The 27780-nt window shown below is 43.7% G+C and overlaps 1 protein-coding gene across 6 annotated transcripts in view; it reads left to right on the forward strand.

The window, feature by feature from the left end:
* LOC126356172 (Ca(2+)/calmodulin-responsive adenylate cyclase) overlaps window positions 1-27780 on the forward strand; it is a 1163484-nt gene that overhangs the window by 465393 nt on the left and 670311 nt on the right. For all 6 annotated transcript variants that reach the window (XM_050006929.1, XM_050006931.1, XM_050006933.1 and 3 more), the window contains exon 3: window positions 20245-20276. The gene's annotated coding sequence lies outside the window, so the exon portion shown is untranslated. The remainder of the gene's footprint in view (window positions 1-20244; window positions 20277-27780) is intronic.

A 27780-nucleotide genomic window follows, 5' to 3' on the forward strand; every position in this document is an offset into this window, starting at 1 on the left:
TTTCCTTTCCCATCTTTCCCTTGTGCTCTGTCTTTAAAGCCATCTTTGTAGAAGGGACTTTAAACACTAATTTCCTCCTCTTCCTCTTCCCACGCGCCTTTCGCCGGTGGAAGTGGGAAAGGTGTTCAATTAGTGGTACCAGAAGTCTCCTCTGCCACACACTATGAGGTAGCTTGCGGAGTACGATTAGATGTAGATGACAAGCACTTGTAGTGAATTTCGACAGCGAGATTGACAGCTCCTGTGATGTTTCTTAGAAGGGAAACTCCCTATCGCACCCCCCTCGGGTTTAGTGATAGGATGGCCCAGACGACAATCCGTCAAAAACTAAACACGGATCAAAGATGAAAACAGTAAGGAGGTGTACTGGACTGTGAAAAAAATAAACAGCGAGCGGCCCATGAACAAGAAGTTAACACCACCACACAGAAACAAATTTGAATAAAGCGAACAACGGAAAAAAAAATTGGCGCGAGGGAGATTCGAACACGGCTCGGCCGCTTGGCAAACAAACACCGTAACGGCTTAACCACGCCATTTCTCTTCCCGTCTGCTCTGCATTGCAGATCTTGTTCTTGGGCCGTTCACTGTTTCTATTTTACTTTTTTCACATTTTTCTTGTTTTCATCCTTGATCTGTATTGATTTTTTGACGAGCTATCCACTTTGCCATCTTACTACTAAGTCTGAGGGGGGTGCGATGTGGATTTCTCCTTGTTAGTGTAAGCATCTTGTTGTTTCAGTCCAAAAAAGCATAAGCGCACGTATGGGGACAGAATGTTCAGTAAACATAGACTTGGTTTCTTGCTACTGCTTGAGAGCTGATGAAATTCCGCCATAAAACAAGTGATTTCGCATGTGTCAACGTTGCGGAGGCTTACAGGAGCCGTACTCACGTTGTGGCGTTAATTTAGCCTGCAGCGAAGAACTTCCGAGACGCGCGCTGGTGTAGAAGCGCGAAAGCAGTGGAAAGCTAAATGGGGCGGAAGACTGGAGAAGGCGGCTGAGGCGCGGAGCTTGCTCTGCGCTCATCTGCTATGCATTGGCACGCATTTTCTCATTACGGCCACGGCTGGTGCCGGTGTAATTATCAGCAGCAGCGGCGAGCCACACAGAGTCCTGGCTGCGGAAGCATCCACCGTTGCGGAGCACCTCCTAGACGCGCCTCGCTGCCGGCGCCTTTCACCTGTCCCCGCTGTACGAGCCACCCACCGGCCTCCCAGCGTATCACAGCATCTCGCCTGCCGACACAATTACGTCTCACAGGCGAGCCGAAGGGAAAGCATCAAATGAGTGAGCTCTTAATTATGACCGGCTAATGCAGACAAAACTGGACACCTGTATCTTTTTTCCTTTCTGTTACCAGCTAACCGTTACGAAAACGTTAAGTATCAAGTCTGCGCATGTGAAACTGAAACACGACAATGCTGTGTTAATACTTGTTGCGAGGCATTATTCTTCTATGAAGTCTGAGAAAGTTCTCTCAAACACTTAAGTGCCTTGCTTCCACGAAAGAGAATAGTAATGAGTCAGAGTTCTCGAATTTCTGTCATACGTGCAAACAATTTACAGAAAGGTGCTGATTGCTGCAAAAGAGTCATTTAAAGACACAAAATGAACAATACAGAGAATAAAAGCGAAGTAGTCTGGACTGTCATAAAAAAAGGAAACAGGGAGAGACAAACAAAAGCATAACTGATGAGTGAGAGATACTAAGCAATAAATCATTCACACCACTTAGGAAATAATATGAATGACAATTGTTCGAGTATTGCAGGGAAGTTACTGCAAAAATTCCCAAAAGCAACTACAACACATGAAAATAATTATGCACTAAGTACATTGATATTGCTACCAACAACAGAGCATGAGATCAGTAAAAGTGTACGAAAACTAAAAGAGAAAAATTGAGTAGGCTTAGATGTGAAGTACCAATGTGTGTGTACTGAAAAAATGCTTAGTGTGTATACAAGCACCCTCAACCATAACAAACGAATCCATCACATCAAGGAAATTGCCAGAGTATTTAAAACGTGCAAGTGCTGTCTCCCTACCAAGAAACGTAATGCAGAAGACATACTAAATTACCGTCGATTTCTCTGCTTCACTGTTCTCAAAAATTAAGGAATCAGTTATGAAAAATAGGTTAACTGAATAAATACAACATTTTAAGTGAATCATTTCTATTTCCAAATTGGTAGAAGTGCAGGATCAGCCATAGCAAAATTCACAAAGTGGTACTTCACGATACTGACAAAGATGAGTGTTCGCAGGCATATTTTTAGAACTTTTTAAAGTTTTTGACACGATTGATCATAACATTCTGCTAAATAAGCTAGAAGAGTTAAGAATAAGAGGGGTAGCTAATGGCTGTTCCGGTGTTACCTAATAGATACGATGCAAAGACATAACACATTCCTCAAATGAGGCTAAAATTTTAGTAAACTACTTAGCAGAGCCAAAATAAATTAGTGTAGGAATTCCTCAAGGTAGCATTTCAGGACCAATACTGTCCCTGATGTGCATCAGTAACTTGCCCAGTAGCGTTACTCAGGGCGGAAAATATTCTGTTTGGCAATATTCTAATCTCATAGAACAAGAAAATTAACATTTGATCAATAAGCAGTAAAGTGACACAGAACATGAAGAAAACAAACGCTATGAACGTCAGTTTTGTGTATTGTCGTAAATCTTTGTGCTCTCTGTACAGCTAAGGGTATTCCTCCCCTATCCCCTCGTCTTGGTTCTGTCTGCTGATCTGTGTACTGTAATCTCCTACAACGATTTTGTCATGCCGTCTAGATTCCTACTATACACGTAGGCAGCAAACTGACATAATCGTTTGCCTTTTTCGTGACTTGAATAAATATAGTGGTGAAACATTTTGTTTCAAGCCATTGAAGAAGAGTAAAAATATGGGGGGGAAATGTTGCCACAATGCTGAGCTCTTTGAGGAAAGCTAAAGTTCCTTCTGTGTAAACTGAAACTTTGAAACGTGCCTCGAAAGAAAACAACTGAAGATCATCTCAGGGCTTACCTGCGAGAACGTGAACGTTGTCATAACATTTGCACCCGCACCAGAACTTTAGCCGCTCCCGCCTTTCTGTTAACCTGGGCTCTCCCTTGCTCGCTAGAAACACATTTTACCAGAGCGGGAATAAAGAGCTGAATCGTTAGATCCGTACTTCACCAGAAACCCCGAACTCGTATGTAAAAGGTAATTTTTACGCATCTCAATTTTTATGACGTTATAGCTTCTGACCTATGTGTCATATAATGATACAATTTCGCAGATAAATTCAGCGGTATATGTTCGTAGTGAGTGCAAAATGAAATAATAAATTGAAATTTCATCATGATGCTGGCGTTTCACTGCGTGAACAACTGAAACGAAGGAAGTGACTAACCTTTTTCCTTTCATTATTTTCTTTCTTTCTTTCTCTATCCTCTCGTTGACTAGATTGTGACTGGTTCCATTATGTTTATGAAGGTAAAGAAAGGTAAAATAGCTCGTAGACTTCGGTAGAACGCTGTCTGTCTGGAGACCTTTCGACAGCTTTCGAAAAGGAATGAAGTAGTGTCTATTCCGCATAATATACTTCAGGGGAGATCAAACAGTTTCTCTTCGGAGGCCATATAGCCCAGAATCGAATCATCCCACTAAAGCACCAGATTCAAGATACCATATCCTCCTGCGTGAAGAAGTGCGTGCGTAACTTCCTGCTGTACATCCTCGTCCAGCAGGACTCGTCGATCCTTTTTTTAAAAGCGACCGAAGGCGTGATAATAGCTTGAGGTAAGAACAGGCTATTGGACCGGGGACGTGCGTTATCAAGAAGCAGTTTTCCCGGACGTTTTACATTAATTGCACGCCAAAATGTAATTAAATTTCTTACAAAAAAGATCCTTGCGCATAGCAAGCGAGAGGATATGAAAATCAAGCACATAGTTCATGAACGCCAACTACACAGAAGAGCCAAAGAAAGTGGTACACCTGCGTAATATCGCGTAGGGCCCCCGCGAGCACACACAAGTGCCGCAACACGACGTGGCATGGATTCGACTAATCTCTGATGTGAAGTAGGCCTAATGCTGGGGGAAACTGACACCATGAATCTTGCAAGGCTTTCTATAAATCGGTAAGGCGGAGTCCTACGTGAGCGAACTGCTGCGAACGCTCTGCGATGCGACGACCGCTCGGAAATATCAAAAAATTGCCAACGGTCAAATTGTCCTCTGTGAGCACGCATGTGCGGGGCAGTGTGCGACGCGAGTTGTGGCGAAGCGGACGCGATCAAATTGTTTGATGTTTCTGCGTGAAGTAGTCGCGGTTTGCAGTGTGTTTTTCATCTTGAAATGGCTGAGATTTTGATCAGTGCTGTTCAAGAACGGCGTGTATTGTGGGAGAAGATAAATAAAAATGATCATAACCGTTTAATATCATTCCGTGAATGGGAGGAAGTCGCGAAAATAATTGGTACTACAAATAAGTACATGTGTCACTTTTAATAAAGAGTGTAGTTTACTTTCTGTGCGCAGGATTTTGTTCAATATACAATTTAAAATTTTTCGTTGCTAATATAAATGATACAAGTGCACATAACACATTTTTAAGCAGTATACTCTACATTCTTTGTACAGGATTTTGTTCAAAATACAATTTAACATTATCCTTCACTTGCACAGCTGCTCGTCATGATGCATTGTATCTATTTTGTAAATTGCCTTGTGCTGTATTTGGTATACTTCGGTATACATCTTGGGAAAATGCCACCTCTGGCTCATTTATTGATTCAAGATCACGGATGATGTTGTGTAATAAAGTTACTGCTTCAACAATATGTAGTGCATTTTCCACAGAAGTTACGATAGGTTTATACAAAATCCTAAATTTAGATGTTGTAGAATCAAATGAACATTGTACCACCATTCTTGCCAGAGAAAACCGATAGTTCTGCATCACTTAACCGTCACCTGCAATCGTCGTTATTTCTGGAAAAGGCCACAGTAAATATTCCTTTAGTGGAAATGCTGCATCCCCTAGAAAAACATACGGACACTTGATACTGGATCCTGGCAAAAATTCTTCTTCAGGTACTTATAGTCTTCCCTTTCATATTGCATGTCGGAAGGGGCATTCATCAAACACACCTGCGTCACTTACCGTAGGAGGCCACATTCACCATGACAAATATAATTTACGTCGGTGACGGCTAATAATCCAATGGAAAAAAAAAAGATTTGCAGCAGTAATACATGAAACCAGATTTACTGGTTTTTTTAATACAAATGTCTTTCGCATCTATACTTCAAGACAGTGAGGGAATTGCCATCTGTCCGGAAAACCTTGTGTTTTTTAAAGTCATCTACTGTTGGCTCAGGCATGTGCTTCATTAAAAGTGTCGTCCAGATAGTTTTACAAACCTCTACAACGATTGTGGAAATAGCCGATTTAGAAATTCTGAATGAAAAAGCGTGTTGGCGAAACGGTATGCCCATGGCTAAATGCTGGAGTTATTATTAAAGACGTTTTCGAAGCGAAATACACCACAGGTGCTACAAGTTGATCATTCAGATCTTACTAATTTGGAGAAATTTAGAAGTACATACAGTTATGTGAATAAAGAAGTAAAAGGACTGATTTATTATTTGTTTGTGTTCTTACCATAAAGTGACCATCAACCGTTCTTCAACTGAAATAGGTCGCTGGAAATTAGTTGAATTCATTGGTAGAACAGATTTTACAGCGTCCACGATATAATCAAACGTTGTAGGTAACATTCGGGCATACTCCCTGAATAGCAAAGGTTGACATTTCAATTCTTCGTACAAATGGTGAAATTCTCCGTGAATATGCCTTTATATATATATTTTAGTTTCAGTCCTTTGTTGCAGACAATATTTCTTCAATATTTGATACTTTAGATACGACTTTCCATTAAAAATGTCTTCCTTCTGTCCATAATGAATGCAGTGTACTGAAAGGGCGGGTGTGCTGACACCAGAAAACGCGTCTGCTTTCACAATTATTCACGACTGAGCTGCAGGCTATTTCCAGTCAGCGCGCTCGGCACCTGCGCCCTCGAATAAAAATACTTCAGCATCTTACTCCATTCTGTAATGAGATATGGCTTTTGTTTCAGCTTTAAAAATAATTTCTACAGGTCAGCTAAATTTTATAATCAGGAACATATCACTTAAAATTAACCAAACGTAGCTAGCAACCACATTTTTCACTGTAAACACTCTAAATTTGATGCGATAGTTTACTTAGAAATTGGCCGGCCAGGGAGGCCGAACGGTTCTAGGCGCTACAGTCTGGAACCGAATGCTGCCTCGGTCATGGATGTGTGTGATGTCCTTGGGTTAGTTATGACCTCAGATGATAAGTCCCATGGTACTCAGAGCCATTTGAACCACTTAGAAATTGATTATCACAATGACTATGACAAATACCGAAATAATTCATACTTCATTATCAAGCTGCAACACGATACTGTAAGATACGGAAAAGTCTGTTCTTTGCAACGCTTAGTTATCTTATAATCGAATGAGAAGTATTACATTTTGAAGAAAACTTCTAAAACCGAAAGAAGCGGTTCTTAAATTTTTAATGGGAAAGGAGAATCTCAACCGAAAAACTAACTGTAGGAGTTGATGTAGCTATGCTTCATTAACATACGTTATTTTTTGCTGCAAGAAAATCGGAAAACACTTTTTTCTCATGAACTGTTAACATCCGCCGCGCCGGCCGTAGTGGCCGTGTGGTTCTAGGCGCTTCAGTCTGGAAACGCGTGACCGCTACGGTCGCAGGTTCGAATCCTGCCTCGGGCATGGATGTGTGTGAGATGTCCTTAGGTTAGTTATGTTCTAGGGGACTGATGACCTCAGATGATAAGTCCCATAGTGCTCAGAGCCATTTGAGCCATCCGCCGCGCAGCTGACAGCTCACGTCGGACAGAACGACCGAATCGCACCACTTCGCATTGTGTCGCGCGCTTGTTCACGCGGTTCGGCGCCGCGCAGCGTTTCACATTTGACCGCTCACGTAGGACGTGGTGTAAGAGTACGAGGGCGTGGAGATATCTTCTGAACAGCACGTCGCAAGGTATACCAGATATGCTCAATAATGTTCGTGTGTGGGGACTTTGGTGACCAGTGGAAGTGTTTAAACTAAGAAGTGTGTTCGTGGAGCCACTCTGTAGCAATTCTGGACCTGTGGGGTGTCAAACTGTCCTGCTGGAATTGCCCAAGTCCGTCGGAATGCACAATGTACATAAATGGATGCAGATTATCAGGCAGGATGCTTACGCACGTGTCACCTGTCAGAGTCGTATCCATACGTATCAGGGGGTCCCAGATCACTCCAGCTGCACACGCCGCACACCATTTCAGAGCCTCCACCAGCTAGAACAGTTAACTGCTGACATGCAGGGTCCATGGATTCATGAGGTTGTCGCCATACAGTATACGTCCATCCGCACCATACAGTTTGAAACGAGACTCGTCCGACCAGGGGAAATGTTTCCAGTCATCAACAGTCCAATGTCGTGTTGACGGGAGCAAGCGAAGTGTGTTGACAGGCCCAGGCGAGGCGTAAAGCTTTGTATTGTGGAGTCATCAAGGGTACACAAGAGTGGGCCTTTGGCTCCGAAAGCGATAGCACAGCATTGAAATCTGCAGCAATTTGCGGAACGGTCGCACTTCTGTGACTCTGAACGATTCTCTTCCGCCGTCGTTGGTCCCGTTCTTGCAGGATCTTTCATGGCCGCAGCGGCGTCGGAGATCTGATGCGTTACCGGATTTCTGGATATTCACTGTACACTCGTGAAATGGTCCTGCCGGAGAATCCCGACTTCATCGCTACTTCGGAGACGCCTTGTCCCATCGCTCATGGGCCGACTATAACACCATGTTCAAACTCTCTTAAATCTTGATAACCTGCCATTGCAGGAGCAGTAACCGATCTAAAAACTGCGCGAGAGACTTTTTGTCTAATGCAGACGTTGCGACCGCAGCGCCGTGTTCTGCCACTTTACATCTCTCTGTATTTGAATACGCATGCCTATACCAGTTTCTTTGGCGCTTCTGTGAATAACACTGCAGGATGCACAGACGACAGCAGTAGGGGCAGCTGCATCCCCCTGTATATGATGATGTACGCCTTTCAACGAAGTGTGAACACACTCGCCTGTTAAATAGTGTCGTCACCTGTTGGCTAGTATACAGATACTTAAGAGAAGCTAATATATCACAGTGCTTACGTGGTTTCCCATTTAGAAGAAGTTGATGTGGGAGATGGTGTGTGGACAGGCTGGACTGAAAGCAGCAGTAGAGCGGAGTCTCTCAGCTGATTGCGCTGATGTCAGTGGGCTGGCATTTGGCGACTAAGTAGTGGCGCTCTTCAATTTAACGCCGCTGGCTGCAAGTGGCTTTTCTAGCGTCTTCCTCGTGTGGTACTCGAGTGATGGCTCTGAGCGCTATGGGACTTAACTTTCTGAGGTCATCAGTCCCCTAGAACTTAGAACTGCTTAAACCTAACTAACCTAAGGACATCACACACATCCATGCCCGAGGCAGGATTCGAACCTGCGACCGTAGCAGTCGCGCGGTTTCGGACTGAGCGCCTAGAACCGCTAGACCACCGCGGCCGGCTACTCGAGTGACATCTACTCACTTGTTTGTAGTCACTTTGCACTAGCTTTTACACGCTCATACGTATTCTTTAGTCACATGTACTCGAAAGCCTTCGTTTACAGCCCTGGACATCATTTCTAGGGGATGCAATCAAAAATTTCAGAACCGGGAGGTAGCTCAGATTTATACCTTTATGTGGGTACTTAGACCTCTCCCCCCCTGCTTCCACACATGTTTCAGCGATTTTTCAGAAAGGTGGCACAAGCAAATGCAGTTGCTTCACATGATACAGGTGTAGCAGCAAGTTGTTATGTGACTTTTCGTAATTCTATAGCTGATTAATGTGTAAAAAGATCGGTGACAGTAGAGGAATGGGAATCGTTAGTCGAAGCATTGCAATAGTTGCTCTCGGCTACAGCGAAACAGAAATTAACGCAAGCTAAGCAAAACTCTTATCTTATAGAATTTTGAGGTTTAGACTACGTCAGTTATTTGTCTCCGCAAAGAAATTTCCTGAGTGCCTTCGCATTTAGCACAGCGTCGCAGACTCTTCGCGTAGTCAAACATTATGTCATAGGTGATGGAGAGCTTTTCAGTTACGTAAGTGGAATAATTTTGAGCTGAGTAGAATTTGGAGAAGGTAGATTGATTTTCAACAGAATACTATGCTACCTTGTGGTGATCTCTTGCGTTAAGATGTGTGTTTTTGTGTAATGGATTGTGTTCATCGATTTCCATGTTTTTGTAAAGCAACTACTACGAAAGACTGCTCAGGCAGTGTCTATACCCACTATTACTGACCAAAGCCATGGGAATATCCAGACATTGTGTTTTGAACAGTGACCTGGCCATTAAGATGATATGGTACCAGGAAATTCTAAATACGTAGACCTGATAAATAACGTAAATCAACAGACTTGATCGAGCTGTTGTTAGGACAAAAATCGCAACTCGATATCTGCAACGCTCAGCTTGTGACGTGGGTAAGGTTGTGTACACGGTGATGTAGGTATGTGATAATACTGACAGCTTCTATGTGCTAATTTCACTCGTTGGTGTTACGGATAAAGAAAGTGGCTAAAGCACATTTCAGAAAAGGGATGATCTCCCGCTTTTCTGGCGAAGGAGGAAGTGTTTCGTGAACGACGGTATTTGTAAACTGTTAGCTATCATCTGTAATGGTAGTATGTCCCGAATGGATTAACAAGACTTTTTTCAATAATGAACTTGGGACATTGCTCGTGTACCACTCATTGGTGCCGGAAGTTAATGTTGATCACGAGTGTTTGTAGAAGCTAAACTCTGATGCTAATAGCGGAACACCTCAAGGTTCACGAGGAACAAGAAACACACGGTGTTCAGATGGCTTCAACGTTATAGCCATCCCGAAAATGGTTCTTAGCCGACTCTCTACAAATTTCGACTCAGCCTTAAGCCAACAGTTATTCATTGGTTACTGGGATTGGCTGAAATCTCGAAACCGGTGTAACGATCTGAATAGTCTCTTCAGCAGAGTCTCTTCTGATCGGCTGTGATACATGGCTTCTGTGTACCACCTTGTTCTTACGTAATTGCAACGTAACTTCAATAGTGGACACTATAGCGAAAGGAAATCAATATTCCGTCTCCACAGCAAGAGTGAAGCCACAAAACTTTATCTTGACTACGAAGGACTTAAAGCAACTGAATTATATTTGGATTCAAACTCTTAAATTCAATACAAAACGCTCCGAAAAGGCACACGATGAAAGGCTAAGTTTCCTCTGGCACGACGATTAGACTTCGTTCAAAACTACGTTGAATGCGCGATGCGTGTTGAATTAGCGTAAGGGGTTTCCATCTCATAAACGCTCAGTGTCTAAAAAAATGCTGCTGGCATCGTCGAAAGCCTTGAGATATAGGTGGTGCACTGACTCACTCTGGAAGAAAATCGCATCACATAGTTGTAACTGAATTGCACCTGTAGAAACGGAGAATGCAGATCACCTTTTGCTGCTGTGCTACGACCATATTGATTTCGCTGGGTATGAGCGAGCTAGTCCCACCTGGCAGACCTCTACCGGCAACAAATGACGCGCCAACTCACAACTGCCGACAGATTCCACTTTTAGTTTCCATTCGTAAGTTAAAATTCACCCCAAGTTTCTAACTTCATCTCCTAGATGATTTAGTCTTCACATACTGTAATGGAATGAAGTCAATGGGTACTTAATGCTTTGGATGGAACATTCAACATGTAGTGGGCACCAGAGAAGTTATTTGGCGTAACTCTTCGAGCGAGGAGGAGGAGGAAGGAGGTGGTGGTGGTGGTGGTATATCTAAGCGTGCACTACTGCTGACGGACAACGAATTCAAGCTTTTCTTCCTCAAAAGATGGTTCGATGTGGGCGGGTCCGGCAAGGGGCTTGGAAACAGATAGGCTGCACGCACTGAAAGAGCTTAGGGGCGGAGAGGGCAACATTGTAGTATGAGAGATGATTTTGTGATGTTTTATAGAATTGTATCTCCATGTTGAAGATATTTCGCCGAGTCAGTCACCAGAGACCATGTTCACCATTTAATGAGTGACAGTCCTCCCTGGGACGCTTTCTGTCACAGAATATTTCGCAGAAGGTTGGAAAAGATCGGTCAGGATATTGACCTACTTCCTTGACCTTCATGCTTGTTTTTCTAGGTTACTAGACGAAGTAAACAACTAAGCAACCCAAGTGTGCTGGGTGCTGCAGCGTGGCTTGTAGGTTGAGCCAGCCCCGGCAGTGGCCGGGCAGTGTCGTACGGTGACGTGGGCGGCAGAGGAATGCGGCGAGGAGATAGCGGGGGCGGCTGCACCGCTGTCTTCCCCTGCGCTCTAGTCACGCTCCGCATCAGCAGCGACAGCAGATCGGCACAAGGCACGGACACGCGGGCCGCTTTCGGGAACGCTAGGCGAAGCGTGCAGGAGCCAGGCCATGTGTGTATCTGTCCAGCCGCATCGAGCCTAGTCCTCAGTAGGCTCTTAGCTTTCCTTTACTGTTATGCCGGAATGAAGGCGGATGCGTTCGACTTAGTATGCGATGGCAAACAGAGTACTTCGTGATGTTACCACCTGGCTCCCTGTCTCTGTTTCGTAGCACAAGCTTCTACCGTTGTCTCCTGCGGTAGCTGTCAATGAGTCAGCTTACGAACACAGCGTTCGCCTGTGACAATCTATCGAAAAGCTGATGTGTAGCCTACTGAATACTGTATCTCTTGATTGGTCGTATAACACTTGGCGCGTTTGTCAGATGTAATGTACATTATGGAGGCAAAGTAGCACAACAATAGCTTAAAACTGACTGAAGTGTTACGTGCTACACTTCGTCTCGGTTCTACGCACCTCACTAACCCTCAGTACTGTAGAACAGTACTGTAGAATATTCACTCATCAGGGGCGCTGATGAAATATCGTACGCCACTTCTAACCCTTGTTGCGCTACAACAGGTGCATACCACTTGTTCATCTACATTCTTACTTCGCAAGACAACGGACGGTGCATGGCGATGGGTGCCCTGTACCACTAGTAGGCGTTTGCTGTTCCGCTCCACTCGCAGATAGAGCGAGAGAAAAACGACTGTGTCTATGCTTCTAATGTCTCGTATCCTTACGAGAAACGTGTGTTGGCTGCAGTAGAATGGTTTTGCAGTCAGTTTCCTTCAGTGTCTTCCGTCAGTACTCAAGAATAGGTCGCTCTACTGTCCTATATGCGGTCTGCTTTACAGATGAACCATACTTTCCTCAAATTCTCCCAATAAACCCAAGTCGACCATTCGCCTTACTTACCATAATCCTCGCATGCTCCTTCCATTTCATATCTCTTTGCAAAGTTACGCCGAGATATTGAAACAACGTGACTGCGTCAAGCAGGACAGTACTAGTGCTTATCCGAGCAATAGAGTTTGTTTTTCCTACTCATCCGCATTAACTTAAATTTTCTACATTTAGAGCCACCTGCCTTTCATCACAATAAAATACACGTAAAATACTGAAATCAGCAGAAAATGACAGAATAAATATAACAATCCGTGTATTCAATTACAAAAAGTGCGATTAAGACTCGTACTTGGACATTTCCATACAAACGTAATTATGTATACAGAGGATGGTGATGATCAGTAGCCTCATGAAACTCCTTGTACTGGACGCCACTTTGTCGACTTGCGTGTCCCTAACCGGCCGCAGTTACCTGACCGTGCAAAGGAGAACTACAGTTTAACCAAGAATTCTAACGACGTTTCGTTTGTGGTGACTCTTCACGTCATAGAGAGATAAAGTCTAGGGTAAAACCAAGACTGAAAAATCCGCGATCCGACCGAGATTCGATCCTGCGACCGCTTGGTTTCCAGGGACGCGCTTCACTGCTAGACCACCAGAATCGACATGAGTATAGATAGTTCATTAATGAGTTGTCATGAGTGACTATTTTTTACTTTTGGACCGTCAACTGAACGAAACATTTTTTGTGCCATACTTGCTTGGCCATTATTCTTTGCAAGGCATATTCACTGGCCTGGAATGTGTACATATTTTTGTTTATGCAGTTTGGTGTAAATTGGGGATGATATATATACAGACTGTAAAAAGTTCGGACAGATTGATTTTCTGATGTAGAAATAATTTAAAGTCCTTCTTGCAGAATTCGTGGATGTTCTTCTACATACTACTTTTTTTTTTCGAACTTAAATTATCAACATACTATAATATTACACGCAACTGAGGACGGCAGAACTGGAAAAGTTGTGATGAGTGACTTCACGAGCCCCAAAATAAGTGATATGTATGGCCGTATATTTTGATTGAATTAACTGCTTAAATTTTATCCGCTGCCAAGCGACCGTAGGTTTTAGTATCTGCCATTAAAGTTCAAGTTGGTAACTCCACCCGGTCCTGAGAAAAGTAGTCTTACCAGACGGACAGAAAGGCAAATAGACGGACAAGAAAGTGCTCCTGTGTGGGGTACCGTTTTTACCGACTGAGTTACAGAACGCTAAAAAGCAGAATAAAATAAGAGAATAACAGTGCGTACTGGATTAAAGTAACGCATCAAATACTATTCATAAAACCGCCTCAGACACAGTCTGTTCACTTTCTGTCATGAGTTTACTATGTGCATTGAGCAGTCGGACAGGTGTGAGGTTCACGTCTTTGAACTTCGTCCATGCTTTCGGTGTTGCTCTAGCTCTCTATTACTACTAATGTGGGGAGTGGTATCCCTATCCGTTATTATGGGTGCAATATGGTAGTCATTTTGTGTACACTGATGAGCCAAAACATTTCGACCACAACGTTAATAGCGTGTTGGTCCACATATGGAACGCAATACAGTGGCGATTCTTCGTATCATGCATGCGAATGTCTGCGTTAGGTATTTGGCACCAGGTATCTACTCAAAGATAACGCAGTTCCCCTAAATTACTGGTGTGTGTTGTTCTGTTGTCTTCAGATGAAGTGAACTTGGTGGCAGACATCAACGTGAACTCACTCTCCTACTTCTGAAACCACTGTGACACATCCTGTGACACGGTCACTTAATTTTCTGGATGATGTCATCCAAGTCAGTGAGGACATCAGACATGAACGAGGGAGAGAAATGTAGGGTTTGACGTCCCGTCGACATCGAGCTCATTATAGACCAACAACAAGCCCGGAGTGGGTGAAGAGGGGAGAGAAAATCGGTCGTGCTCTTGCAGTGGAGCCATCCTGGCCTTTACCCTAAATAGTTTAAGAAAATCACGGGAAACCAAAATCTCGATGGCTGGACGCGAATTTGAACCGTCATCTTCGCTAGTGCGAGTTTAGTGTGCTAATCAGTGCACCCTCTCACTCGGTCACACACGAAGGGATGCAGGGTGTCCTTCTAATATTACCACGGGACTTATGGAAGTCCGGATGAAAGTCCCCCACAGCATAATACTGCTTCTACGTGCCATCGTCGGTAGCACGGTGCATCTTCCGAGCAGCCGTTCGCCTGGATACGGCGTACCCGGGAACGATCACCGACCTGATGTGATAAGAACGTCACTTACCCCACTAGGCGACGCGTTTCTATTGCTCAACGGTCCGATCTCGATGATTCCGCGCTAGCTGAAGGTGCATTTGGGACGAAGTTGCTTCAACACAGAAACACGTTGCAGCCGTCTGATGCGCAGCCCCATGTTTAACATTGCGTCCTGAACAGTGTGCTCCGAAGCACTTGTACTAGCATTGTACTCTGTTGTCAGACCTGCCACAGATCACAGCAGAGCGGGCAGCCTCCGATCTCAGTATTCTGTGGTGAGACGTGGACGCCAGCACCTTGTCGTCTACTCAAGGTTTCGCCATCCTTCGGCCACGCCTGATACAGGCTCTAGACAGTATCACGCTAACAGCTGGCCAGTTTCGCCGTTTCCGAGATACTCGTTCCCAGACGTCGGGTCGTAATCGTCTGACCTTTGCCAAGTCGCTAATGGTTATCCCCATTTGCGAACCATAACGTTGCTGTTATGATTGTCCATTCGTTTCTGCTCTTCTAATACGCTTTCTGTTCTACGCTACGTGTCTTTTTTTAGGAGCGCGCGAAGTCGTGTACTTGATTATATAAGGCATTGTATTTCTTTCTAGAATAAATTTTCCTTCTGCACCAGAATGTACGCTAATTTGACATTTATTTACATTTTAAAACTGTGTGCTAAATCGGATTCGATCCTGAGACCTTCGCATTTCGTGGGGGAGTACTGTACCGACCTCTCCTGCGCACAGAGAAGTTCTTCCACACACTTAGGAGGACTGCCACTCCTGGAAGAAGAAATTGCGGAGAAATGGCTTAATCAAAGACTAGGGGATTGTTTCTAGTAGTGCTAGTACTGGAAGATATAATACAGAACTTTTATGAAATTTCGAAGGCAGGAAAAGAGGTACTGGCAGAAGTGAAGCTCCGAGGGCGAGTTGAGAGTTGTACTGCGATTACTGTCAGTAGAGCATTTGCCCGCAGAAGACGAAGGTCTCCGGTTCGAGACCAGTCTGGCAGACAGTTTTAATCTGCCAAGACGTTTCTTGGTATCCCTGTCCGCCCAACCGTCCGCCGATTCTTTGGACTGTCGCCTGCATAGGAAATAACCGACTGTTTGCTGTATTAGCCTCTCGTTCTAGTGCCGCTGACCATCTGAGTCTGTCTTTCTGTATTTGTACTCGGCACGCCCCGTTACGTACATCACACGCGTATCAGCACTACTATTCTGGATGTTATGTACGTAAAACGATAATTTCTATACATTGGATGGGTTGGAGATTTTCTTTAGCATACAACTTCTTGTATTTTTAAGAGCAATCTCGTAGGTGATACGGAGAGCCTGTGTTTAAACATTTCCCGCTCAGAATGAGACAGTAAGGAATATTTCACCGTAACGCCGTCATTTAGTTTCGAGAAGAACGCCCAAACTCTTCTCCGTTTTCAACACCAGAGGATATTGGTCCCTGCACATGCTTGCTCTCCGCGATACTTAAGAACAGTTTTCTGTCCAAAGTTTTCCGTAAAGTTTCCCGTTATTGGCGAGTGTGTGTCGCATCCCGATTTCCATTATCGTTCGCAGCTTTCATTCGATATCTCTGAAAACTAACACATTGTGATCAAGAACAGCAGCTGTTACGTAGCAAATTCCATCATAGCGGCTGGTTATGTAGAAATTGTTTACTGTTTAAAATGCTTTTTTTGCACACGGTGACTGTTTACTTGCGGCATGAATATTTATCTCGTACTTTAACTGTGTGACGAACGTTCTCTTCGCTTTCGGCATGCGCTTCTTTCCGAGTTTGAACCGTGCGAAAGCGCCTCTTAAGCAAACCCCGCTACTTCCTTCACTTCAGAACAGCTGCGAAGAAAGTTTCATCATTTCGCAATTTAATATTATTTGGCAAGATGTATTTACTATTCCGAAAATGCGCTGTTAGTCGAAAAACTGTATTGGACACCATGAAGAAATAATGGAAACATCGGAACTGATACGGCAAACTACAACAGTGATATAAGTGAACTATTGACATTCGACTACTATGAGAAAACGACTGCCATTTATGTATTTTCTGAAGACAGAATGAGCTGAAGTAGGAGGTACCTCTTCAAATTTCCGCCGAATAGACAGACATTTGCAATCCATAGTGTGTCAAACATTCTTGAATTCTCGTGGATGGAGGGATTGAGGAGCTCAACATAGCGTGGATCATGCTAAACTTACAAAGATTTGTGTGATACGGCTAGTCGAGTTTAGGGACGCCGAAGACTCCACGCAGAGGAACAACCCATTAACGTATAGTTTCGTTGTCGCAACGGAGACCCACATAGTGCTGGTGCAGGAAGTGCGTGCGACGGAAACAGTGAGAACAAATGTGATTCACGCCGTTTTAAAAACATCCACGGTGGAGGGAAACTGTTGATGAAATGGGAAAGTTAGGTCGAATATTACTAAACACAACGATAGACAAGATGATCCCTTACGGTAGACGCTGACAAAATCAGTGATTGTTTGTGAGAGGCGTTGGAATTTCGTTCACAGAGGTTTGTTTAAGCGGAGGATCCATTCTCCCTTTACGACGTTATAATTAGCTAAAGAGATGAAGACGTTGCAAAGATTTCATTGCCTTGTGTAAGTACAAGCATTCCAGAAGTATAGTGCGGCCAGTAGACGTTGCTTTGAAACCAAGTAAAGATGTTTTGCTTGTATCTTAAAGTGTTTTGCGATATTACTCACCAGACGTTAGAGGCACGTTGTTGAAACTTCATCACAAGACCAATTTGAAGAAACGCACAGTAAGTTTCTGTAGTATCAACGTTACAATGACGATCGAGGTCCACAACTTAAGGGAACCTATTGTCAGGGACATGAACCACACTTGATCACCCGAGGCGATGTGAAGCTATCACATCGGCGGAGTCGCATAGTGAGTACAACTAGGAAATTCAAGGTATTGAAATGTTCGAGGTTTTGGTTATAGCGGCAAACGTTTACTGAAATGAGGCTACGACTTCGTGTACTCTTACTTCGCATACCAGTTGCAACTTCCAGCTTTTTTTTAGGCTGCAGGCCCTGGTTAGTCTGGTATAAGGCTCGGAAGTACCTATTGGAACATGGCTCTGACCTGCGGTGGAGAGAGAAAGAGCTTAAGCAGTAAGTGTTATTAGACTCACAGAGAAATTGTCCCTGTAGAATGTGATGTTCTTCATGTCAGATGTATATAAATAATTTAAGGGAGCAGGGACTCTAAGGGGAAGACATACAAATCAGACAGCCATCAACAGAGAACAGACAGAAAGAAAAAGAAAAGAAAACGCATAAGAGCTGTAGAAGGCGAGTTGGGAAGGGATAAGGCGCGCACTGTCTTCTCAAAAGATTGTAGACTATTCCGTAAGGCGATCGAATGCAACTCCTAACATCTGTCGCTGCAGAGCAGTAAGCCCTTTTTCTCAGACACGGTCGGTCAGACAGAACTCGAAGCTGTTCCTGCGTTTTCTCCGCCAGCGTCCTGCTTTGAGTGTCGTCTTTGCCCGGTGGCGTAAGTGGCTACCGCCGGGCAGACTTTCCTTACACACACACACACACACACACACACACACACACACACACACACACACAGAGAGAGAGAGAGAGAGAGAGAGAGAGAGAGAGAGAGAGAGAGAGAGTTGCTGGAAAGGACAGACTTCAGCTGAGTGTAACACAATATTTCCCTTGGAAATACCTCCCCGATACGTCAGAAAACATGGGACATAAAAGAATCGTTACAGCTTTTTGCAGTTACATCGTCGAGCGAAATTACACAACGCCAGAAATGTGTAAAGTTTGCTTTTTGTGAGTAATAAAAACCAGTCGTATCATACTGCTATTAACAACACCAATCCTGTGAAGTCAGCATTTGTGTGGACATCAAAGAAGTGTAAAAGAAATCCTTCACCTCGTCCTATTTGCGCATGAGGCTTAACGTGTGCCAAAATAGCTGTCACAGAGAGCAGTTAATTTATTATGGCAAGTGAACATAGTTGGTCCATCAGGTTACTTCTCAATCAACTGTGGATGAAGCCCGGCCAACAGGCATTACATGCAATGATAAAAAATGATAGTGCATTGAGAATGGCTAGTTTCTAGCTGAAATCTAGATCTGCCAATAAAATTTAAAAAGAACGACTGATAGCTGAAATCTATTATTTACAAGTCAATAGCTGGTCCCTTGGAAATATCTCCCTAACAGGTCAGAAAACATGGGACGCAGAAGAATCGTTACTTGCTTTTGCAGGGAAGGCGAGGACAGACGGTGGATCGTGCGGCCGGTAACGGTCTCGCAGGAAAATATTGCCACGAGTGTTTCTGTCTTGCCCTCAATCTGGTAGATAAACTGGTGTGAAAAGTGCTGTTTTTGCTGACGCGGATGCTGATCTTCCTTCTGTCAAGCTCAACACGTCGGTATTACAATGACAAGCCGGTCAGAGATTCATCTTTCGCATAACTGTTTGAATTCGAACGTGTATTGCTAACTCGTACACAAGGCCATTATTGGTGATAACCCTGCTGCTACAGTGGCTACATGTGCGTAGATGCAGGTATACAATAAGTGGCAAGTAGTTAGTGTATTGGACAACGATAATGGACTTCATTACGACGTTAACGATGCTATATCCCGAATCATTGCTCGTCACCTGCGAGCTGTGTTTGCCATACATCCCAGTTTAACGTTTCATCGGGTTCCTCCCTGGCGGAATAATTCAGTCACGGTCAACCGCTGTCGATCGCACAGACGAAGCGCCCCCCCCCCCCCCCCCCCCCCGCGCGCCCCCCCGTCACCTCCGACACGGCCGGTGGAACAGTCACCCTGCAGCGAACCTTGCTGCAGCCCTTATTGTAATGAACAAACAGCACATTCGTTCTACCATAGTAGTATCGATATATAAAGAAAATGTCTAAATCAAACATTAGAGGTCTATTTTATTGAATTGCTTGCAGATAGCACTGTTTCAACTTCCACAACGCGAACGATACCTACCTTTATGTAAGGCGTAATGGATACTAAAAAATGCGAGCACGGTGAGAAATAAATGAAACTATGGCTTTCTCAGGACCCATCTCCCAGCCATGGCTTAGTGCCGACTCAGATTTATCTGTGGTAGAAAGGTCTCGAACGGAGTCCACTGATCATCGTGACCCAAATGAAAAGTTGCTTTGATAAACAAACAGCGAAACTGACAGGTAAGTTTTCGCAGTGAAGATAAATAGCAAGGTTGCACGAGTCTCAGAACCGCATGATATGTGTTGTCGGAAGTACCATGTGGTGCAAATGTCAAGAACTGTTAACGAACCTGCTGTTACTGTGGAGGTATGTGTGTGCAGAACTACTTGTTACCCGCTGACACTGAGGATCATACAACATTCCTTCTTTAAACTGCTAACCTCCTGTGTACCTCAGCTGACCAAAAATCAAGCAGTCCCTCCCTCCAGCATCGCACTTCGCTAAAAAAATTTTAACTCAAAGAAAATTTAAAATAATTTCGCTTTGCCTTCGATAACTGTGTTTTCTTGTATCTATTTATTTTTGTTTGAAGCTGTAGTAATTCTTTTTTCTTGTTTGTTTCAGAGACGAAGTTTAACTGGTGGGCAGCTGCTAAGGTAATAACAGAACCAACTTGCAGCATGACTTTTAAGTTAATGAGAAACAGTAGTCGCTTTGTTCGTTGATAGTTGCAAAACAACGCAGCCTCGTTTTAACTGCTGCTCCTGTATAGTTTTTTGTGTTACCCGGGCGACGAACCCATTTTTCTCAACTAGAAACCAGTTTGTTGATACTATCACCGTGGTATGTTTGACTTTGTTCACGGAGCCACTACCGTACCTCTGCTTGCACCGCCTCACCACTGTCAAAGTGACTTCTCGAAGGTGTTAAAGTTTTCGAAACAGATGAAATTCGGATGCGTCGAAGTCGGGACTGTACGGTGGATGATCGAGGTCAGTGAATCGATTGTTACAAAAGTCGCAGGGCTTGCGTGTGCTGTGGCATTGTGATGCTGAAGGAGAGGGCGCTGCATGTGTGGATAAAGTTTCTGCTGTTATAAACTCGATCACAGCGCGCTGATTGTCAAGCGCTAACACAGTTACGTTACACAGTGCCGTGTGACGCGCTGCAATTCGGAGCTCTCAGCAAAGAGAGAAAGTGTACTGAGTAATGCATGGCAAGTAATACCTCAACCTATATTGAAAACAGAATAAAACATTCGGAGGCATTTCTGTTCAGTACGCCATAGTATTATTCAACCGCACAGTCAGCGTTACGCAATGCGTCCGTCGTCAAAGATGCTAATGCACCCCGTGAACAGTTTCTTGCAGGGGAGGAGAAGTCAACCCACGGAATAGGATGCGGTTTCTGCAGACTTTAAGAAGAACGATCATGCTTGGGGCCAGTTCAGATTGCAGTGCGTCGTCGCAGGAAGTCCCCTCATGCTTCGTATGATCGCAGAAGGCCCGCCGTCGACAAGTGGAACAGATTTGGACAGCAGCGACCCATATGCTCATTCTCAGTTCGACACCGGTTTGCAGACGTGCAGTCGATCCAATACAGAGTAGTATATCCCCACCTCCAGATGGCCACTCGGCGCGCCCTCCCAACACCCTGGCGGCTCATGTAGAGACTAGGCCAGTGGCGGTGTGGCATTGCGCAATCTGGCGGCTTCGCGAGGCGCCCGACGTGTCCCGGCGCGCACTCGTCGGCCTCCACTCGTCCTACACACGCGGGTCCGGCGGCGGCGGAACGGCCGTGGGTGTCGCATTTCTAGCCGTCTCCCGGCAGCGCCGCTTCCACCAGCGTCCGCCTCCGGATCGTCTTAAGTGGGCTTCTCGGAGTCGATTTTGCGTAAACGAAAACATCACAGATGATAAGTGTCTTCCAGTGTGCGGTGGGAATTTAGCGTACGTACATTTATCGTAAACTGAGGTTTCATTTCCGTGTTTCATTTCCACCTAAGTGTCACCCACTGCTATTTGAAGGTCGTTTATGAGTTTCCCTTTCTTTAAAAAAGTTGTCAAAGTTCAAGCAGGAACATAACAATGTATGCAGAAAGTTCATCCATCCCGGGAATAAAGAATCTCGATGTTTTTTGCCGCTGTCGATATCAATACTGGCAAGAGGTGCATCCATGCGGACTACAAGACTTTCGTGTGATATACTTACGAATTAATAATTCTCGGATGTTTTTCTTGTACTTATACTGTAGAACCTTGCTTCTTGACAAATTCCGCGATTCTAGGTCAGCGGGAAGTACTGTAGGAGTTTTGGTGATTGCGAGTATCAAAATACTTGACATAAATGGCCGTATCTTTTGATTTCACTGACTTACAGGCTTAAAATGTTTTTACACCGCCAAGGGACCGTAGACCTTAGTATGTGGTATGTAAATTTCAACTTGGTATAAAGGTGAGGCTTTAATTAAGAATGTTTAAGATGCTTCCAAACGAGAGCGGTAAAAGTTCATATGCTGTTACTCGGTTGAACCACCGCAATAAGGAGGCCTAAATAATTAAAATTCTCTGGTAAAATTAATTCACGAGTATTAAAATCATAACTGGGGCACTAGAATTCGCATTTGAATACATTAAAAATGTTCCGGTAACAAGGCCTGTGAGCCCTAGATATTAAAACAAAGCGTGTTTCCGCTTCACGCAGCGATTAAAAAGAAACTACATGCTGCTTGAAACCATTGAGAATAAACAAATTCACTGTGATTTATTTTACATTGTCCACTGAACTAAAATCACTGAGTGAGCTGGCGCAGTGATTATTAGCGCACTGGACTAACATATGGCAAGACGAGGGTTTAAATCCCCTTCCGGCCATTCTGATTTAGGTTTTCCGTGACTTCCCTATATCGCTCCAGGCAAGTGTCAGGATAGTTCCTTTAAAAGAGCATGGTCGCTTTCCTTGCCCATACAATCCGCTGTGACCGCTGACCTGACTGTTTGGTCCCCTCCCCCAAATCAACCAACCTTCCCCGTCCGCCCCTAACTCGAGCTTGTCCTCTGTCTCTAATGACCTCGTTGTCGACGGGACTATAAGCACTAATTTCTCTTTCGTTCTTTTCAACTAAAATCTCAATATATTCTTCAGATAATAATAGAGGTACTGCCCCTTTTAATCACAACTTCCTAACATTCTTCGAAATACAGTGAAAGATAATTTTAGTAGCTCTGGCACTATTACAAATCTCTCAGTCCAGAACGAATACAATGCAATGACCAACCAGTAGAATGTCAAAATGTTCTTGTTTCTTTATTGACAAAGGCAGCATGTGGATGCCGTGCCTCTTATGCCTTTGTTCCGCGGCTCCACTGCAGTTACATCAGTTTCCAGGTTGTTGCCCTCCTTGGAGCGCGAAGCTGGGTGGTGGCTCTCACAGTCTTCGCCTATTTCGTGAGACAATTTTTTTTCTAAAATTATTAATAAAATAATTTTTTTTTACCTTCCTTCTCTCTTTATCTCCAACAGTTCAAAAATTCACAACCTGTCGTCACATATGAAATATACATTGTAGCGGTGTAGAAAAAAAGTAACTGTATTTTTCCCCGCATTTAACGGTGCAGACATCGATCTTGTCCTGGACAGATCGAGTCTACCCTTAGGCATCATTAATCCAGCGAGTTGGCGTCGCTGATGGGAAAGCACCATTATACAACCTACAGGTATAAGAATGGCGCTAGGCGCCCACCGTTTCCTTTGACAGCGTTACAAATTTGTTGTTTTTATGATCAAATGTAGCATATTTGTAAGTGATGTAGCACAAAAAATTCCTTTTAGCATATACCATATTTTTAGCATTTTCTCCTGATACGTCAACGGTTATGCCTTTTTTTTGTTTAAAGAACGAAATTGCGTTATCAGGAACGCTTTAGTTTCCACCGCGCTGCCACACTGCTTTATCGGTATCCACATGCCATCTGGTGTCATAACGTAATACTTACTGGATATCATACTTACAAATCTAGATTGTATATAATACGTTGTTTCTGTTTTGCTGATTTTATTGTTCATTAGCAGCTAACACAGGCATCGATTAGTAAGCAGAGTTCACTAATAATATTTTGACAATGGCCACGAAATACGTTACCTTAAGGGAGAGGATGTATTTTTGTGGTATTTAGTAGCATAGAATTATGCTGACAGAGTTTTATTTTGGTAGTTTTAGGATTTGGTAGGCTTGTGATTGCTAGAGTGTAAAATTGGTAGCCATGCTTTTGGTAGATACTGTATTTAGTGCAGGTCCCGACGTAGAGATGCAAATGTTAGAGGTTTCGCGTAATAGATGTCTTAAATGGTTGAGATGCAACAAGGTAAAGGCAAGATTTGGTACACGTGCTTATAGGTATATTTATTTTTCGGTAGTTAAGCTAAACGCGTTGTCTTTTTTCTTTGTCTGCATTTCCTGTAAACTTTTGCATATTTTTGGCATTTTATGAACGTAGATGTGGAATAAAACATAGAGCTTTGGCGCGTGAGAGAGATAGTGCCGTCTGCTATTTTGTAAAGAGAGGATTGCGAGTGTGCGTGCTATGCGCGATTAAAAGGCGTTCAACTGCAACTGAAATTATTAAGATAGTCTGTCCTTTGTTACTAAAGTGGGCACCTGCCTTAAAGCGTCCTGACATGACAGTTAGCCAGGCATTAGTTTCCTTATGTAGGCGCAGACTCAATTATCCTTGGCGTCTACAGCAATCTCTGTGATCATGATCAAGCTACCAATGGAAATTAACGAAGGTGAAGGAGAGGAGATATTTCAAAGTTAAGACAATGTCGGCCGCTTGCCGACCCAAAGAAAATGTATATTGAATAAAACCATCAGATACAGATTCATAAAGCTCACTTCCCATCTGATGTGACAGCACTGCATTGAATGGTAAAGTGTGCTTGCACAAGAGATTGAACAGCGGCCATGAGCTAGGTCAAGAGATGAAAATCAAATGCATGAAATCCTGAAATATACGGAAAATGAAGGTGGGCAAGACAGATGATGTCAAACTAATTGCAGTAGAGTTTTTGGCGTTAACTGAGCGGCTCTGTGGATGTACCTAAGGTTCTAATGCCTCTGAGCACTATGGGACTTAACATCTGAGGTCATCAGTCCTCTAGACATAGAACTACTTAAACCTAACTAACCTAAGGACATCACACACATCCATGCCCGAGGCAGGATTCGAACCTGCGACCGTAGCAGCTGCGTGGTTCCGGACTGAGCGCCTAGAACCGCTCGGCCACCACGGCCGGCACCGAAGGTTCTACTGCGGTCGTATTTGTCAGGTATCATTGTAACATTTATTAATCTAGTTTACGCGACTAGTGAGCAAAAAGAGAGTTAGTTTACTCGTCGAAAACCAACAGCCTTCGCTAAAGTTCGGATACTTGGGCACCAAGGGCCGCTGCTAAAACATGGGGTCTTAACTTATGGTCTGTGTGTCCCAAAGGTGAACTGTGCCTTCTGCGGAAATGCGTGTTGACTTATCGATGGCGGCGAAAAAGCGAGAGCCGCTCTTTGCATTGGGCGTTTTTTGAAACCTGGCCTTTCGAAGATAATGATTGACAGACAGGAGTGGCACCAATTTGTATGCCCCCACATAACTGTACCTTTCGCATCGGTTCTCGAGGAATCACTCAGAACTGTGAAGTTACCAGTCATTGGCGTCCTCTAGCGATCAACTAGTCAACACAGGTGTATCCATGTTAGTAAAAGTGTTAAAGTTCTTACGAAGACTTCGTTTTAAAGGAAATAAATAGGGACTTGTAATGAAACAAGGTATCGGCCTGGAAAAATACAGGAAAAATACCTCTAGACCGCCCTTGTATCCCACACACAATTGATGTGCAAATTTTCCCACTCATCAATTTTTATTGTTGTTACGAATTAATTTTTAGTCTTAAATGCTCCTTTATCGCTTTGTGCAGCTCGTTTTCTAATGTCGTCCACCCACTTTCCTCTAGGTCGACATCGCGGTATTTTGTCATCGCTTGGAATACAGTACAGCTGTATACTCGCCCATCTTCATTTAATTTTCTCTATAGTTTATGCGCAACCACTTCCTTCATATCTTCCAGTCTTTCTAGTAATTTCCAACGTACACGTCTCCATTGCTCGATGAAGACTGCTGAGTCTATGGGTGGCTTCTGCATAGAAGTTCCACGTCTCACCGCCACATTGAAACTGATGGTAAGCTCTCCTTTCTGAAAAATCAGAAACTCGGGTTTGAAAACGTTATTTAATGTACCAAGAACACTCCAATCCCATTGATCCCTTCCGTTAAGTTTTTGTTTTTTATTTTTTATTTATTTAATCAATTTTTCCTGTCCATCCAATCGTCCGACATGCAAAAACTGTTCAACTTTTAACTACATTGTTAATTTGTTCTGTATTCATTTGCAGTGCTGCCCTGATCATAAAGTATCTTCTTTCTCTGTTTCTCCTATACGTTCCTTGGAGCTATTTCGCCATAATTATCGTTTCTAGCGTTCCATCCCTCTGACTTGAAGTTCCTGTCGTTCCCTCTAGAACGTAGGGCCGTGAGGAAATTCATCCACCTAGTACAATTTCTAGCAAGTCTCTCCACTTCACTCCAGGTTTTCCCATCTTCCGCAGCTTCTCTCTCGATCGTCCTTTTCCACGTCTGTTTGGGATGGCCACGTTTTCTAACAACTTTAGGTTTCCAAATCAATGCCACCCTTTCAACAGCTCCATCTGGTTTCCTCAATGTATGCCGAATCCAGTTCCATTTTCTTTCCTTGATTTGTATATTGACTGGTTGGTGATTTGTCTCCCTCCAAAGATCTTCATGTGTCATTATATCTGGCCAACTCACATTTAAAATACGCCGGAAACCGGTTGATAAAAACTTGGAGCTGGTTTTTGATGTGGTTAGTTACCTTCCAAGTTTTGCAACTACAGAACAGCTTATTGAAAAGCCAGAGTTTGGTTTTCTTTGAGATTTTCCTGCTTCTCCAAACAGGGTACAGTTGTACAAACGCAACATGTGATTTGCAGATGCGAGTCCTGACGTCATCCGCAGAGCTTCCTGTAGTCGTGACTATACTTCCGAGGTGGAGGAAAGATGGGACCTGTTCTACGTCCTCTCCATTAATGGCCAGTCTATTCGTGATGGTCGAATTTATCCGCATTTCTTTTGTTTTGCGAACATTTATCTTGAGGCCTGCAACTTCCACCTGTCTCTGTAACCTGGCCAGTTTCTCTTCGATGTCTCGATACCGATGTGCCATTTAGCAGATGTTGTCTGCGAAATCTAGATCTTCGAGCCTATCCTGCATCCACCATTGCACACCTCTCTTCCGTCCCCCCATCACTCTCCTCATCACATGGTCCAACACCAAAAGAAATTGTTGGCGAAAGAATACACCCTTGTAGTACTCCCGAATTAACTTGGAAAGGCTCTGTTAGTTCTCCATTATGTAGTACATGGCATTCAGTCTTCATACATTTCCTTGATGGTGTTAATAATCTTCGTTGGAATGCCATATTTTGCAAGTATATCCCACGTGACTCTTGGATTGACCGAATCGAAAGCCTTTTCAAAGTCAATAAAGGTAAAGTAGAGGATGTGTTGCCATTCCGCACTTTGTTCCAGAATAATTCTGAGAGTATTGATAAGATCCACACAGATTCGATGTTTCCTAAAACCCGCCTGCTCTCTCCTCAGTTGTGCTTCAGTAGAATCCTTAATGCCGTTTGAAATCATCCTCGAAAGTACCTTACTCGGTACTAACAATAGGATAATGGCCTGCCAGTTGTTGCAGTTCAGTAACATCTTCTTTTCTGGGTATTTTCACGATAATATCTCATTTCCAATGCTGTGGCAGTTTCTCCTCTCTCCATATCTTCTCTAAGAGGATGTACAACAACTCTGTTTTTAGCATCTCATATTTTGTATTATCTGGTCTTGGTGCCTTCCCATTGTTGATCTGCTTCAGTGCTATCCGAATTTCTGCTTTCGTGGGTGCATTTATACCAATGATGGGACTAGGATCATTGTATTCCGTTTGTTCTTGTTCTTGTACCTAACCGCCAAGGTCTCTATTTAGGAATTCGATGAAGTGTTCCTTCCTCCTATGTGATTGTTCTTCGTGTGT

The sequence above is a fragment of the Schistocerca gregaria genome, chromosome 3 (genome assembly GCF_023897955.1).
Source record: "Schistocerca gregaria isolate iqSchGreg1 chromosome 3, iqSchGreg1.2, whole genome shotgun sequence".
NCBI lineage: Eukaryota > Metazoa > Arthropoda > Insecta > Orthoptera > Acrididae > Schistocerca > Schistocerca gregaria.